Raw genomic sequence first — 12723 nt, forward strand, 5'->3', positions numbered from 1 at the left:
AGTAGGCACACAACAGGCTCTAGATAACTGTCGGTCGGATGGGTCTTTCCAGGTGACTCAGCTCCTCCTACCTCTGTCTCAGTGATAGCCCTATTTTCCTGATCCTTCACAAGCAATTTCTTTGGAGATGTCTAGAATATACCCCTTCACCACTACCGTATCTAATTATCCCCCCAAATTCAATCTGGCCCCCATTTCTCCGCAGAAACAGCTTTCATAAAACTCATCAACGACCTTCTTGTCACCTAAGTCCAAACACTTGTCAGACCCCTTCTTGCTTGACTTCTCAGGAGCTCTGGAGATGACTAACCACATTCTTCTTAAAACATCTTCTTCCTTTGCCCTCAGGAACACGTTGTCACACTTGCTTGCCTTTTCTCCTTCCCTTCTCCCTGGGAGAGCCTCTGCCTCCTCTACAGTTTCCCCTTACTTGCACTTACTAGGCAATCTTTCTCATGCTAATGATCCATTTCAGTTTATATTCCACCTTTTCTTAAACCAGTAGCTCCAGGGTAGACTTCTGAATCTTCCAGCTGCCTACTGCTCAGTCCATTTGGATAGCCCAAAGGCACTTCAACGGATTGTATCTAAAAGTCCTGCTCATCCTTACTCGCCCACCCACAGGAGTAAAAAACAAGCCTGTTCCTTGTCATCCTTTGCTGTCTCACAAAATGTCACTCTTCTTGCCCAATTGTGCAAGCCAGAAATCTGGGAAGGTGTCCTGGCTGGCTCTCACCACCTACTTGTAGGTTAATTATCCATTCTTGTGGTGTCTACCTCCAAAACACATCCAAGATCACTAGTTGGTGGTCACCATGCTCACCTCCCTAGTTAGGCTGCTGTCTTAGTTCTCACCAAATGAGACCCCAATACCTTCCCAACAAATCGCCTTGATTTCTGCTCACTTCTATCAGGGCACTCTTGACTCAAAGCAAATCTAATCATAACTCGTGGTATTTAAATTCCTCAGTGGCTTACTACTGGAGCCGGGAAATCCCTGTCTCTCTCCCCTGGGGCCACTCACTCTCCCATCAGGCTCTTGGCCTTAGTTCTAGGTCCATCTTTCGCTTCCTCCAAGGGAGATGCTTACTGTGTCCTGCCTCAGGTCCTGCAAACGGTTCACCCAGCCAGTTCTCAAGTCCCTCGACACGGCGTTACCTGGGCCCTTTTTACCCCCAGAGTCCAGCACAGGTTCTCAGGCTCGGTGAATATTCATTGCATAAACGACACCTGATTTATGTCCTCGATTTGCCACCCCTCCCCTTCCCAAACCTGTCCCTCACACTTCTGAAACCCGCATTTCTGCTTCCCTCTGCCAGCCTGCACCCACCCCGCCCCGAGCCCCCCACGCCCGTCCCAAGGGCTGACTTCTGGACTCACCTGCACCAGCTGGGGCTGCCCCTGCTGCCCCTGGCTGAGCCTCCGGGCCTCCTGCTCCATCTCAGCCTGGGATGGGCTGCACATCGGGACCGCGTGGGGGTCCAGGCCCACACCGGAGCACAGCTGAGCCGCTGGGCGTCGCAGGTCTCGAGTCCTGACACCACCACGCCGCAGTCACAATTGCCTCGCTCACCTTCTACTTCCCACCCTGCGGGGGGCGGAGCCAAGGGCCGCACCCACCGCCCCGCCCACAGCAGCGGCCCCGCCCCCCCCCCCCCCCCCCCCCCCCCCCCCCCCGCACCCGGGTCCTGCCCAGCCACCGCAGGGTCATTAACAAGGGGCCTCAGACCTTCAGGACATCTTGGGTCTTACATCTGCCCACCTGCCCCCCCCATGAGGCCATCCACCCTTCAGTCAGAGCATCTCTGTCTGGCCCAGATAGGGGTAAGGACACCGGGGTTTCGGACCCCAGGCCTTGTAGACCTCAGGGTGGAAAATCCAGGGCAGGAGGCCCGAGGCAGCCACAGACAAGGGGGTAGGTGACAAAAGAGCCTCCACCGCCACCCCACCAGGTCAGGGTCCTTTGCCATGAGCTCCCAGAGGCCTGGATCTTCTCTGCTATAAACCAGGTACCTCTGCCCCGTGTTCGAACCGGATACTTGGGAGCTCCGTGGCACGGGGCCTTTATTCCAGGTACTCACTAAGTACCTCCTGGGTGTCTGCACTGCTTTTTGGAACTAGGGATTCAATGGCAAACAGGACAGAACTAAGGGTCTTCGCTCTCAAGGAATTTTCATCCAAAATAGGCAAGTGGATATAATCAAGTCAAGTTAATATAATTTTCTTTGGTGGTGAGTGCCACAGAGAAAACGAAATACGAAATGGGAAAATGTGAGCTGAGAACTGAGTGGCTGGAAGAGACCTCCTCATAGGAAGATTGGAGGGATCTGGGACAGGAGAGGGCTTGGCCCGCTAGAGGAAAAGTAGAGGGACCAGTGACCTCCACTAGGGGAGCACAGTGGAGAGTGGAATGACGTGATAGGGATGGTCTTGGAGACCTTGGCCAGTAGTTTGAACTTTATCCCAAGTGTGATGGGAAGCCACTGAAGGATTTTAAATAGGAAATTGATATGATCTAATTTTTTTAATCAATCATTAGGCTCCTTTGAGATTTATGGATTATAGGAGATGAGATCAAAGAGGAGACATCAGTCACAAAGCTAAAGGAGCTCTCCAAGAAAAAGCTGTTAGTATTTGTGGGGCATGGTGATGGCGATTAGAGAATATTTTAGGATTAAAAAGGGAAAGGACTCGGTAATGGATTGGGATAGTAAACGGCTGAGAGGAAAAGAGGAATCAAAGATGACCCCTATGTTACTGGCTTGAGCAATTGAGTGATGACTGCACCATTCCGGAATATGGAAAGATAAGAAGAAAAGCAGATTTGGAGGCAGCTAAAATAATCCAATTTTAGACATACTGACTTTGAATTGCCTACTAAACGTGCTCAGAGAGAGGTTAGGGCTGTAAATGTAAATTTGGATGTTGTCTGCACAGAGATGGTGGTTATAAGGCCAGTAGAGTGAATGATGTCAACTAGGGAGCTGGTTAGGGAAAGGGACTGGGGACAGAACCTGAGGACCTCCTACATTTAAGGTTTAGCAGAACAGAAAGTTCACCCAAGGAGACTGAGAAGTAACAGATGGAGAAGTAGGGGGAAAGTCAGGAGATTGTATTTCAAGAAGCCAAGAGAAGCGTGCATTCAAAAGAGGCAACTACATCAAATGTTGCTGAGATAAGAATCAGGATTTGACAAGATGAAGGTCATTGGTGACTGACAAAAGTGGGTAGAGGGCAGCCCAGGTGGCTCAGGAGTTTAGCGCCTTTTTAGCGCCTACCTTTGGCCCAGGGTGTGATCCTGGAGACCCAGGATCGAGTCCCATGTCGGGCTCCCTGCATGGAGCCTGCTTCTCCCTCTGCCTGTGTCTTTGCCTCTCTCTCTCTCTGTGTTTCTCATGAATAAATAAATAAAATCTTTAAAAACAAAACAACAACAAAAAAAAGTGGGTAGAGCCTGGGCCTTCTGATCTTGGAGTCAGGAGTTCAAGCCCCATGTTGGGCATAGAGTTTACTAAAAAAATAAAAATTGTAAAAATACGTGTATATATAATATTTAAAAATATAAGTATATATAACACATATATTTTTTTAAAGTTTAGCTATAATTGAGAGCAGAGAAATGAGATGGTAGGAGGATTATAGAGGCTGAATGAGGATCCACCAATAAACAGAAACTTATATTGAAGGAGATAGCTTAATGATAAGAGCGACATTGATAATTCAAGTAAAGACAGGACCCAGAGTACAAATGGACAAGTGGGACTTTGGTGAGAGTAGGGACTTTTGTTCCATTGTAACAGGTAGGATAACAAGAGTTTAAGTATCAAAAAAAAAAAGTCTTAAGTATCTTAGTGTCTCCAGCTCCTAGTATGTGGTGGAGCTGAGAGCAGGCCCTTGAGAATTAGCCGTTGTGCCTCTAACACGAGCTCAGGTTTCAGCTCAGGGGTCACTGCCTTCTGAGGCCATCTCTGACTCCTATGTGATGCCTCTTTCATTATCAGAAAGTGGTGTTTCTCCCAACATGGCATCTAGAATATGTCTGTGGGGGCACCTGGGTGGCTCAGTTGGTTAAGCATCTGCCTTTGGCTCAGGTCTTGATCTCGGGGTCCTGGGATCGAGTCCCGTGTGGGGCTTTCTACTCAGTGGGGAGCCTGCTTCTCCTCCCTCTGCCTGCAGTTCTACCTGCTTGTGCTCTCTCTGTGTGTTAAATAAATAAATGAAATCTTAATTAAAAAAAAAAAAGAAGAAGAATATGTTGGGGCACCTGTGTGGCTCAGTCAGTTGGGCCTGGGATCAAGCCCCATATCAGGCTCCCTACTCAGTGCGGAGTCTGCTCCTCCCTCCTGCCTGTGCTGTCTCTCACTATCTCTCTCACTCTCAAATAAATCAAGTCTAAAAAAAAAAAATAGAATATGTCTGTGGAGTGAATCATATTTGACACATGGAGCAGATTGTTTATTAACCTCATCCACTATAAGATAGAATTATTTTCATAATTCAAATTTCATATTTTCAAGTCCCCATAAAATTAAAATAATAATATGCAGCAAAGAAATGCAGGAGTGAAAATTTTCTTTTACAAGGTTTATATGCATATTCATGCCAGTAAAACAAATACATATATACAATTAATATTTTGGTACAAAAAAATGAAATAAGTACAGCTGTTTACTTCAATCATTTTCACATCAACCTGTTTGAATTTTGATCCTTTCATTACTTATGTAAATGATCATTCAGTAACTAACAAGTGATTTTAATAAAACCAAAACTGAAAAAAAAAAAAAACCAAAACTGCTAAATTGTACCACTGATGTAACATTTACTTCCCTGATTAATCTTTCATTTTATTTTATTTTATTTTATTTTATTTTATTTTATTTTATTTTATTTTAAAGATTTAATTTATTTTATTTTTTTAATATATATATATTTATTTTTATATATTTTTTATTTTTTTAAATGTATTTATGATAGTCACACAAAGAGAGAGAGAGAGAGGCAGAGACACAGGCAGAGGGAGAAGCAGGCTACATGCACCAGGAGCCCAACGTGGGATTCGCTCCCGGGTCTCCAGGATCGCGCCCCAGGCCAAAGGCAGGCGCCAAACCACTGCGCCACCCAGGGATCCCAGATTTAATTTATTTATTCATGAGAGACACAGAGAGAAGCAGAGGGAGACCAGGCTTCCTGTGGGGAACCTGATGCAGGACTCAGTACCAGAACCCCGGGATCACAACCTGAGCCACCCAGGTGCCTCTCATCTTTCATTTTAAAACAGCTAATAATTTTTTAAAAATAAATTTCCATTTTATAAGTATGATTTAAATTCAGTAAAATATTTCATGTGTAAACTAAAATTTGCTTTTAACCAGGGGCACCTGGGTGGCTCAGTCAGTTGGGTGTCTGGTTTTGGCTCAGGTCATGGTCCCAGGGTCATGGGATTGAGCCCTGAGTGAGGCTCCCTGCTCAGTGGGGAGTAAGCTTCTCCCTCTCCCCACTAGTGCTTTTCTCTCTCTCTCCTCTCTCTCTCTCTCTCAAATAAATAAAAATTAAAGGAAAATTTGCAGTTAACCAAACCAAAGTATTTTTCCTCTCCTTTACATTGTTTCACTGTTCTAAATTTTAACTCAAAACTCCAACTGGTTACATTGAAAGATAGAATTGAAGTAAATCAAGTTCTGTTTCTTTGCCTTTATAATCATCGACTATAAATCTTTTGAAGCCAATGTGTAAACACAGGCATATCTAATACCACAAGCTGGGATCCCTGGGTGGCGCAGCGGTTTGGCGCCTGCCTTTGGCCCAGGGCGCGATCCTGGAGACCCGGGATCGAATCCCACATCAGGCTCCCGGTGCATGGAGCCTGCTTCTCCCTCTGCCTGTGTCTCTGCCTCTCTCTCTCTCTCTCTGTGACTATCATAAATAAATAAAAATTAAAAAAAAAAAAAAAAAAAAAAACTAATACCACAAGCGTTGGAGACATGACCCATGCCTAAAGTGAGTTCCAAACACATATAACTGTGCGCTCTCTGTATTAACTTCCACATTGAATGCAATGTTTCTTAAAAGCTCTGTAATAGGAGCGCCTGGGTGGCTCAGTAGGTTTAGCACCTGACTTTTGGTTTTGGCTCAGGTCATGATCTCAGGATCTTGACATGGGGCCCCCACGTCGGGCTCCTGGGCTCAGCACAGTCTGCTTGTCCCTCTCCCTCTCCCTCTGCTCCTTCCCCTCCCTACCTCTCTTTCTCTCTCAAATAAATAAATAAATAATAAATATTTTTAGACATCTGTAATAAAAATATGCTTATGTAAACTTATATGATTTTTATGAGTTTTTTTCTTTTTTATTGAGACATAATTGACATATAACATTATATTAGTCTCAGGTGTTGCAACGTAATGATTTGACATTTATATATATCGTGAAATGATGACCACAAGAAGTGTAATCAACATCTATCACCACCACTACAATTTTTTTGTGTGCGACAAGAACTTTAAGATCTATTCTCTCAACAACTTTCAAATATACAATACAACGTTACTAACTATAGTCACTATGCTGTACGTTATATCCCCAGGACTTATTTTTCTTACAACTGGAAGTGTGTACCTTTTGAAGACCTTCACCCATTTTGCCCAGCCGACTCCTCCTTACCGCCTCCCCCTGACTTTTGACAACCACTAATCTATTCTATCTATGAGTTCAGGGCCTTGTTTTGCTTTGTTCTGTTTAGAATCCTCATATAAGTGATATCATATTTGTCTTTCCCTGCCTGACTTGGTTCATGTACATACTGCCTTCAAGTTCCATCCACGTTGACACAAATGGCAGGATTTCTTTCTTTTTTATGGCTGAATAATGTTCCATTGTGTGTATCTGTATGTACATTGGATATACCTGTATATATACAGCAGTGACCAATGTTTTGTAAACTTCCTGGTTACTTTTTTCTTTACATACAAATATACATGTTATATCTCTAATGTTTGTGCTACAAATAAAAAGGAGTCATTTTCAGACAAAACAAAAATCAGGACAATTTTCTAAAAGCATCATCTGGTTAAGAGGTGATATCTGGAGTCAGGGCCTGGGTTTCAATCCTGGCAATGGCTCTGGTTCTGAGATTTTGGAATGTGTGATTTAATTTTCCTGATTCTCCTGAGGGACACCTGGTTGGCTCAGTCAGAAGAACATGAGACTCTTGATCCCAGTGTTGTAAATTCAAGCCTCATGTTGGGTGGGGAGATTACCTAAAAATAAAATCTTTAAAAGGAAAAAAGAAAGAAGCCAGCACCTGAGAGGATAAGCTTTGTGACTTATCAATGTTCCATTAGTGCATTATATCCTATCAACAGCCCCTCAAGGCAAGGCAGGGCAGGACAGAGCCAGCACCACCCTTTAGCTTTTTATTTAGAGCCTGTTTTTGTTGTGAACATCTAGAAGACCAGAGACTTGTGGGAAAGAGGCACTTACTCTGGGGGTCCTGCTTCCTGCCCCAACCTCAAACTACACCCCATCATTGGCTGACTGTCCCGGAGTCCTGCCCCTCTGATTTCCTTATCACCCCTCAAAATCTGGGTTATTCTAGGCTTCAGTCTTGAGTTAATGAGCTGTGACCCAACCCACTGTACCCCACCGCCTGAGGCAGCTCTGATTCTTGTGCGTATGTACCCCCTTACGTACAACACAGCATGGGCCAAATGTCAGGCTCTATTGTAGGCACTTTTCATGGCTTCTGTTCTGTCATTTAAAGAAAGGATTAGCAGATCCACCTTACACATGTGGAAATGGATGCTGACTCGGAGAAAAGCAGCCCCTCAAATCATAAGAAAGGTAACTCCCAAACCATATGCTATTTAATGCCTCCAGAACCTGTTTCTCTGCTGGGAGCGCCCTGCCCACTGGTCACCAGAGCTTTCTTAACGGGACTAACTCCTACCTCCTATAAGTTAGCCTATCCTGATACACTGGGTTAGGGGGTCTCCTCTATGCTCCCACTGCCTGGCACAGATAACCTATTGCTTTTGTTGTTGACAGTGTGGTTGGTATTTTGGCTCAAGAATCTTTTCTGCCTTTTCCTTCCCATCTCTGAGGCCTACAGATGCACACCCTGTTCTGCACTTAACCTCTCTCTTCTGTGCTCCCAAAGAGCAGGTCTTGGGTGACCCCAGTTTGCAAACTTAACCAGTCTGCAACGAGATAGGTTACAGAAATTGAGTGGAACATTTAAAAATTTTCGGGCAGCCTGGGTGCCTCAGTGGTTTAGCACCACCTTCTGCCCAGGTCATGATCCTAGAGACCTGGGATGGGATCCCTGCAAGGAGCCTGCTTCTCCCTCTGCCTGTGTCTCTGCCTCTCTCTCTCTGTGTCTCTCATAAATAAATAAATAAAATCTTTAAAAAAAATTGTAAATGCTAAGATTTGGCAAACCTGGGAACCAAGTACATGATAGTCGTTATTGGGGTTTTTTTGAGAAAGGAAAGGAAAGGAAAAAAAGACTAGGGGGCTTTCTGGATTGTCAAATTATATAACTATAGAGCATATCTTAATTTCTCAGGAATGTCGTCTCAACCCCAGATTCATGCTAATTCTATCATAGAATTTTTTAAAAGTTTTTTTTCAAAGTAGAATTTTTAAAATGTTAACTCATTAATCAGAAGGTTTGGAAAGCTGATTCAAAGGGCATTTTAGGAACAGAGATTTACATGATTTCATAGGAAGGGGATACTTTAGTAAGTTTGCTAAATGAGAGACTGTTGTGGACTGAATGTGATCCCCCAAAATTCATATGTTGAAAGGTGATGGTATTAGGAGTTGGAACCTTTGGGGAGGTAATTAGGTCATGAGCCTGAATGGGATTAGTGCCCTTATAAAAAGTACCTCAGCAAGCTCCCTCACTTGATTTCTCACCAGAATCTGGCTGTGCTGGCACCCTGACCCTAGACTTCCAACCTTTAAGTTCCTTTTTTTTTTTTTTTTTTAAGATTTTATTTATTCATTCATGAGAGACACAGAGAGAGAGAGAGAGAGAGGCAGAGACAGGCAGAGGGAGAAGCAGGCCCCACGCAGAAAGCCCAATGTGGGACTCGATCCCAGGACCCCAGGATCATGCCCTGAGCCGAAGGCAGGCACTAAACGGCTGAGCCACCCAGGGATCCTGGAAATTTTAGTTCTTTATAAGCCACCTAGTCTAGGGTACTCTGTTATAGCAGCCCAACCTGCTAAGACAGAAACGAAGCTAGTTAATGAAGCCCAGAGAATTAAAAACAAATATCAACAGATCTAAAGGGAGAAGAAATAAGCAACAATACAATTGTGGGAGAATTCAATATCCCACTTTCAACAATGGACAGACTCTCCAGATAGAAAATCAGTAAGTAAACATTAGACTTAAACTGCACTTTAGACCAAATGGAACCAATAGACATATGCGAAGCATTCCATCCAACAATACAGAATACACAGAATCCACACACACACACACACACATATTATATGGTGCATATATGTTATTATGTATATTATCACATGTAATTTGTTATTATTATGTAACATTATATATGTTATGTATATTAGCCATAAAAAAGGAATTCTTGCCATTTGCAACATGGCTAGATCTTGAGGGCATTCTGCTAAGTGAAGTAAGTCAAACAGAGAAAGACAAATACCGTATGATCTCATTTGTATGTGGAATCTACAAGCTGAACTCAGAGTGGAATGGTGGTTGTAATGGCCTTGGGTGGGGTGGAGGTGGGGAGAAGTGGAGAGAAGTCGGTCAAAGGGTACAAAGTTTCAGTTATAAGATGACTGAGTTCTGGGGATCTAATATATAGCTTGGTGACTACAGTTAACAATAGTTAATTATACATTTAAATTGCACTGAAACTAAATCTTAATGTTTTCATCACAGACACACACAAAGGTAATTAATTATGTGAGGTGACTGAGGTGTTAATACAGTGGTTGTAATCATTTTGCAATATCAAATTATCATGTTTATTTTTTTTAATTTTTTTTAAATTATCATGTTTATACCTGAAACTTATACAATGTGGTGTGTCAATTATATCTCAATAAAGCTGGGGAAAAATAGAAAGTTGAAGAAAAGAAATAATGAAAAAGTCAGAAATAATGAAACAGAGAAAAAGCATAAAACAACGGAAAGCAACAAGCCCAAACTGATGTTTCAAAATGATTAATAAAAAAATTGGGGGAGGGGGGAAAGCCTGGGTGGTTCAGTGGTTTAACATCTGCCTTTGGCTCAGGATGTGATCCCAGGGGCCTGGGATGGAATAACACATGGGGATCCCCCTGGGGAGCCTGCTTCTCCCTCTGCCGGTGTCTCTGCCTCTCTCTGCATCTCTCATGAATAAATAAATAAAATCTTAAAAATTAATTTTTTTATTAATAAAATTGATCAACCCTGAGGAACCTAGCTGGTTCAGTGGAACATGTGACTCTTGATCTCGGGATTGTGAGTTCAAACCCCATGTTGGGTGTACAGATTGCTTAAATAAATTAATTTTAAAAAAAGAATTGATCAACCCTTAGAAAAACCAATTAAGAAAAGATAACTGAGAATGTTATTCTATATGTGCAATTAAAACTTAAGGAAGTGTATGGAATTATAAAAGCCACCTTAAAGGGGTTAATAATGTTTTCTGGATTTATAAATAGAATAATAAGAAATTAGAGTGATATGAATTTAAATGTAATTATATGAATATGAAATAATAGAAAAATTTTAAAAGAATAATATAATCAGTAAATGAAATAATAGAAAAAATTTAAAAGAATAATATAATCAGTAAATGAAATAGAAGCTTGAGGAAGAACTGGGCTACTTATCATTATAGCTTTCAAGAATAAAATATTAACCTTTAAAAAAACTAAAAAAAAAAATGTACTTGGTTACATAAGCTATTAACCTTGTGAGATGCTGGGTGACAGGTATATGAGAACACTTTGCACTATAACTGAAACTCTGAAAATTGAAAATTATTTCAAAATAAGAGGTTTAAGGAAAAACTTTTTAAAAAATATTTTATTTATTTATTCATGAGAGACAGAGAGAGAGAGAGGCAGAGATACAGGCAGAGGGAGAAGCAGGCTCCATGCAGGGAGCCTGACTGGGACTTGATCCCGGGTCTCCAGGATCACGCCCTGGGCTGAAGATGGCACTAAACCACTGAGCCACCAGGGCTGCCCAGGAAAAAATTTTTAAAAAGATATGTAGTCATCCTTTTGCCTTATTACCAATTTGATATGATTTTTCCTAACCCCTGTTGTGATCATAACTGTTCTCCAAAGATTATTCTTGATCATGGCAAAACTCTGGCCTTACAGTGTTTGGCCTGATTCATTTACGTCAAGCAGCAGTAAGCCTTCTTGTAGCCTTGTCAACAGATCTAGGGCAACATGATACTGAGCAACTACTCAGGCCAGCGAAGTTACCTTTGTCCAGAGATTTCATAAAGAACCTAGGATTCAACTTTTAAAGACTTTTATTATTTGCTCTTCCATTGCATGGCTAGGAAACCCCCAAAATTTATTTCTGCTATGTTTTACCTATAGTAGCTATCAATATGGTGAATCCCTTCTTTTCGGGGTTCCCTAAATATGCTGAGGCTTGCTATGGCAGGAAGTGACCTTCCTTGCTACCTAAAAGGCTGTAACACTATAAACCATAGAGCAGGTAAGATGCTTCTTCAGGATCCTGGGATGGCTTTATGGGATTTGCTTACACATAAGAAATGAAACCCTTGCTCCTTAATCAGGTTTGCCCAACGAAATGAGACTGATTCTCAAGTATAATATTCTAGGGATGGGTATCACTGAGCAATAGATTTTTCCAATTACATGCTGGTAAAAAGGAGGACAGATGCATATGGAACCATACCAACAGCACTGCCGTATGATATTTAAAATTAATAAAAGCAGGACTGACTCAGAGAGATGCCTGTACATTGTTGATGTTCATAGCAGTTATTCACCTTACCCAAAAGGATGAAAACAACCCAAGCATCCATCAAAGGATGGATAGATAAGCAATGTGATATGCGTGCAATGGGATATTATTCAGCCATAAAAATGGAATAAATTATTTTTCTTTCTTTCTTTCTTTTTTTCTTTCTTTCTTTCTTTCCTTCTTTCTTCTTTCTTTCTTTTCTTTTTCTTCTTCTTCTTCTTCTTCTTCTTCTTTCTTCTCCTTCTTTTTGGTGGGCAGCAAAACAAAGTTTATTCCGTGATAGTAAAGTTTATTGAATGATGGAGTACAAATCTCCCGAAGAGGGAGGGGAGCGAAGAGGGTTGTCCAAAAGAAATAAATTCTGATACTTGCTACAACATAAATGAACCTTGAAAACATTATAAGTAAAAAAAACCAAACCCAAAAGGACAAATGTTGCATGCTTCCACTTAATATATCTAATATAGGCAATGTCATACTGATAGAAAGTAGACCAGATGCTACCTGGGGCTGGGGTTGAAGGGGAATGGGAAATTGCTGCTTAACAGTTACAGTCTTTTGAGGGACTGATAAAAAATTGTGGACATAGTGCTGATGATTAAACGACATTGTGAATGCAATTAATGCCACTGAATTGTACATTTTAAAAATGTGCATAAAAATGGCAATTCATACGTTAGATATATTTTACCACAATTTAAAATAATTAATAATGTAATATACCCAAACCATTGAATCGTATACCTTA

The sequence above is a fragment of the Vulpes vulpes genome, chromosome 10, assembly GCF_048418805.1.
Source record: "Vulpes vulpes isolate BD-2025 chromosome 10, VulVul3, whole genome shotgun sequence".
NCBI lineage: Eukaryota > Metazoa > Chordata > Mammalia > Carnivora > Canidae > Vulpes > Vulpes vulpes.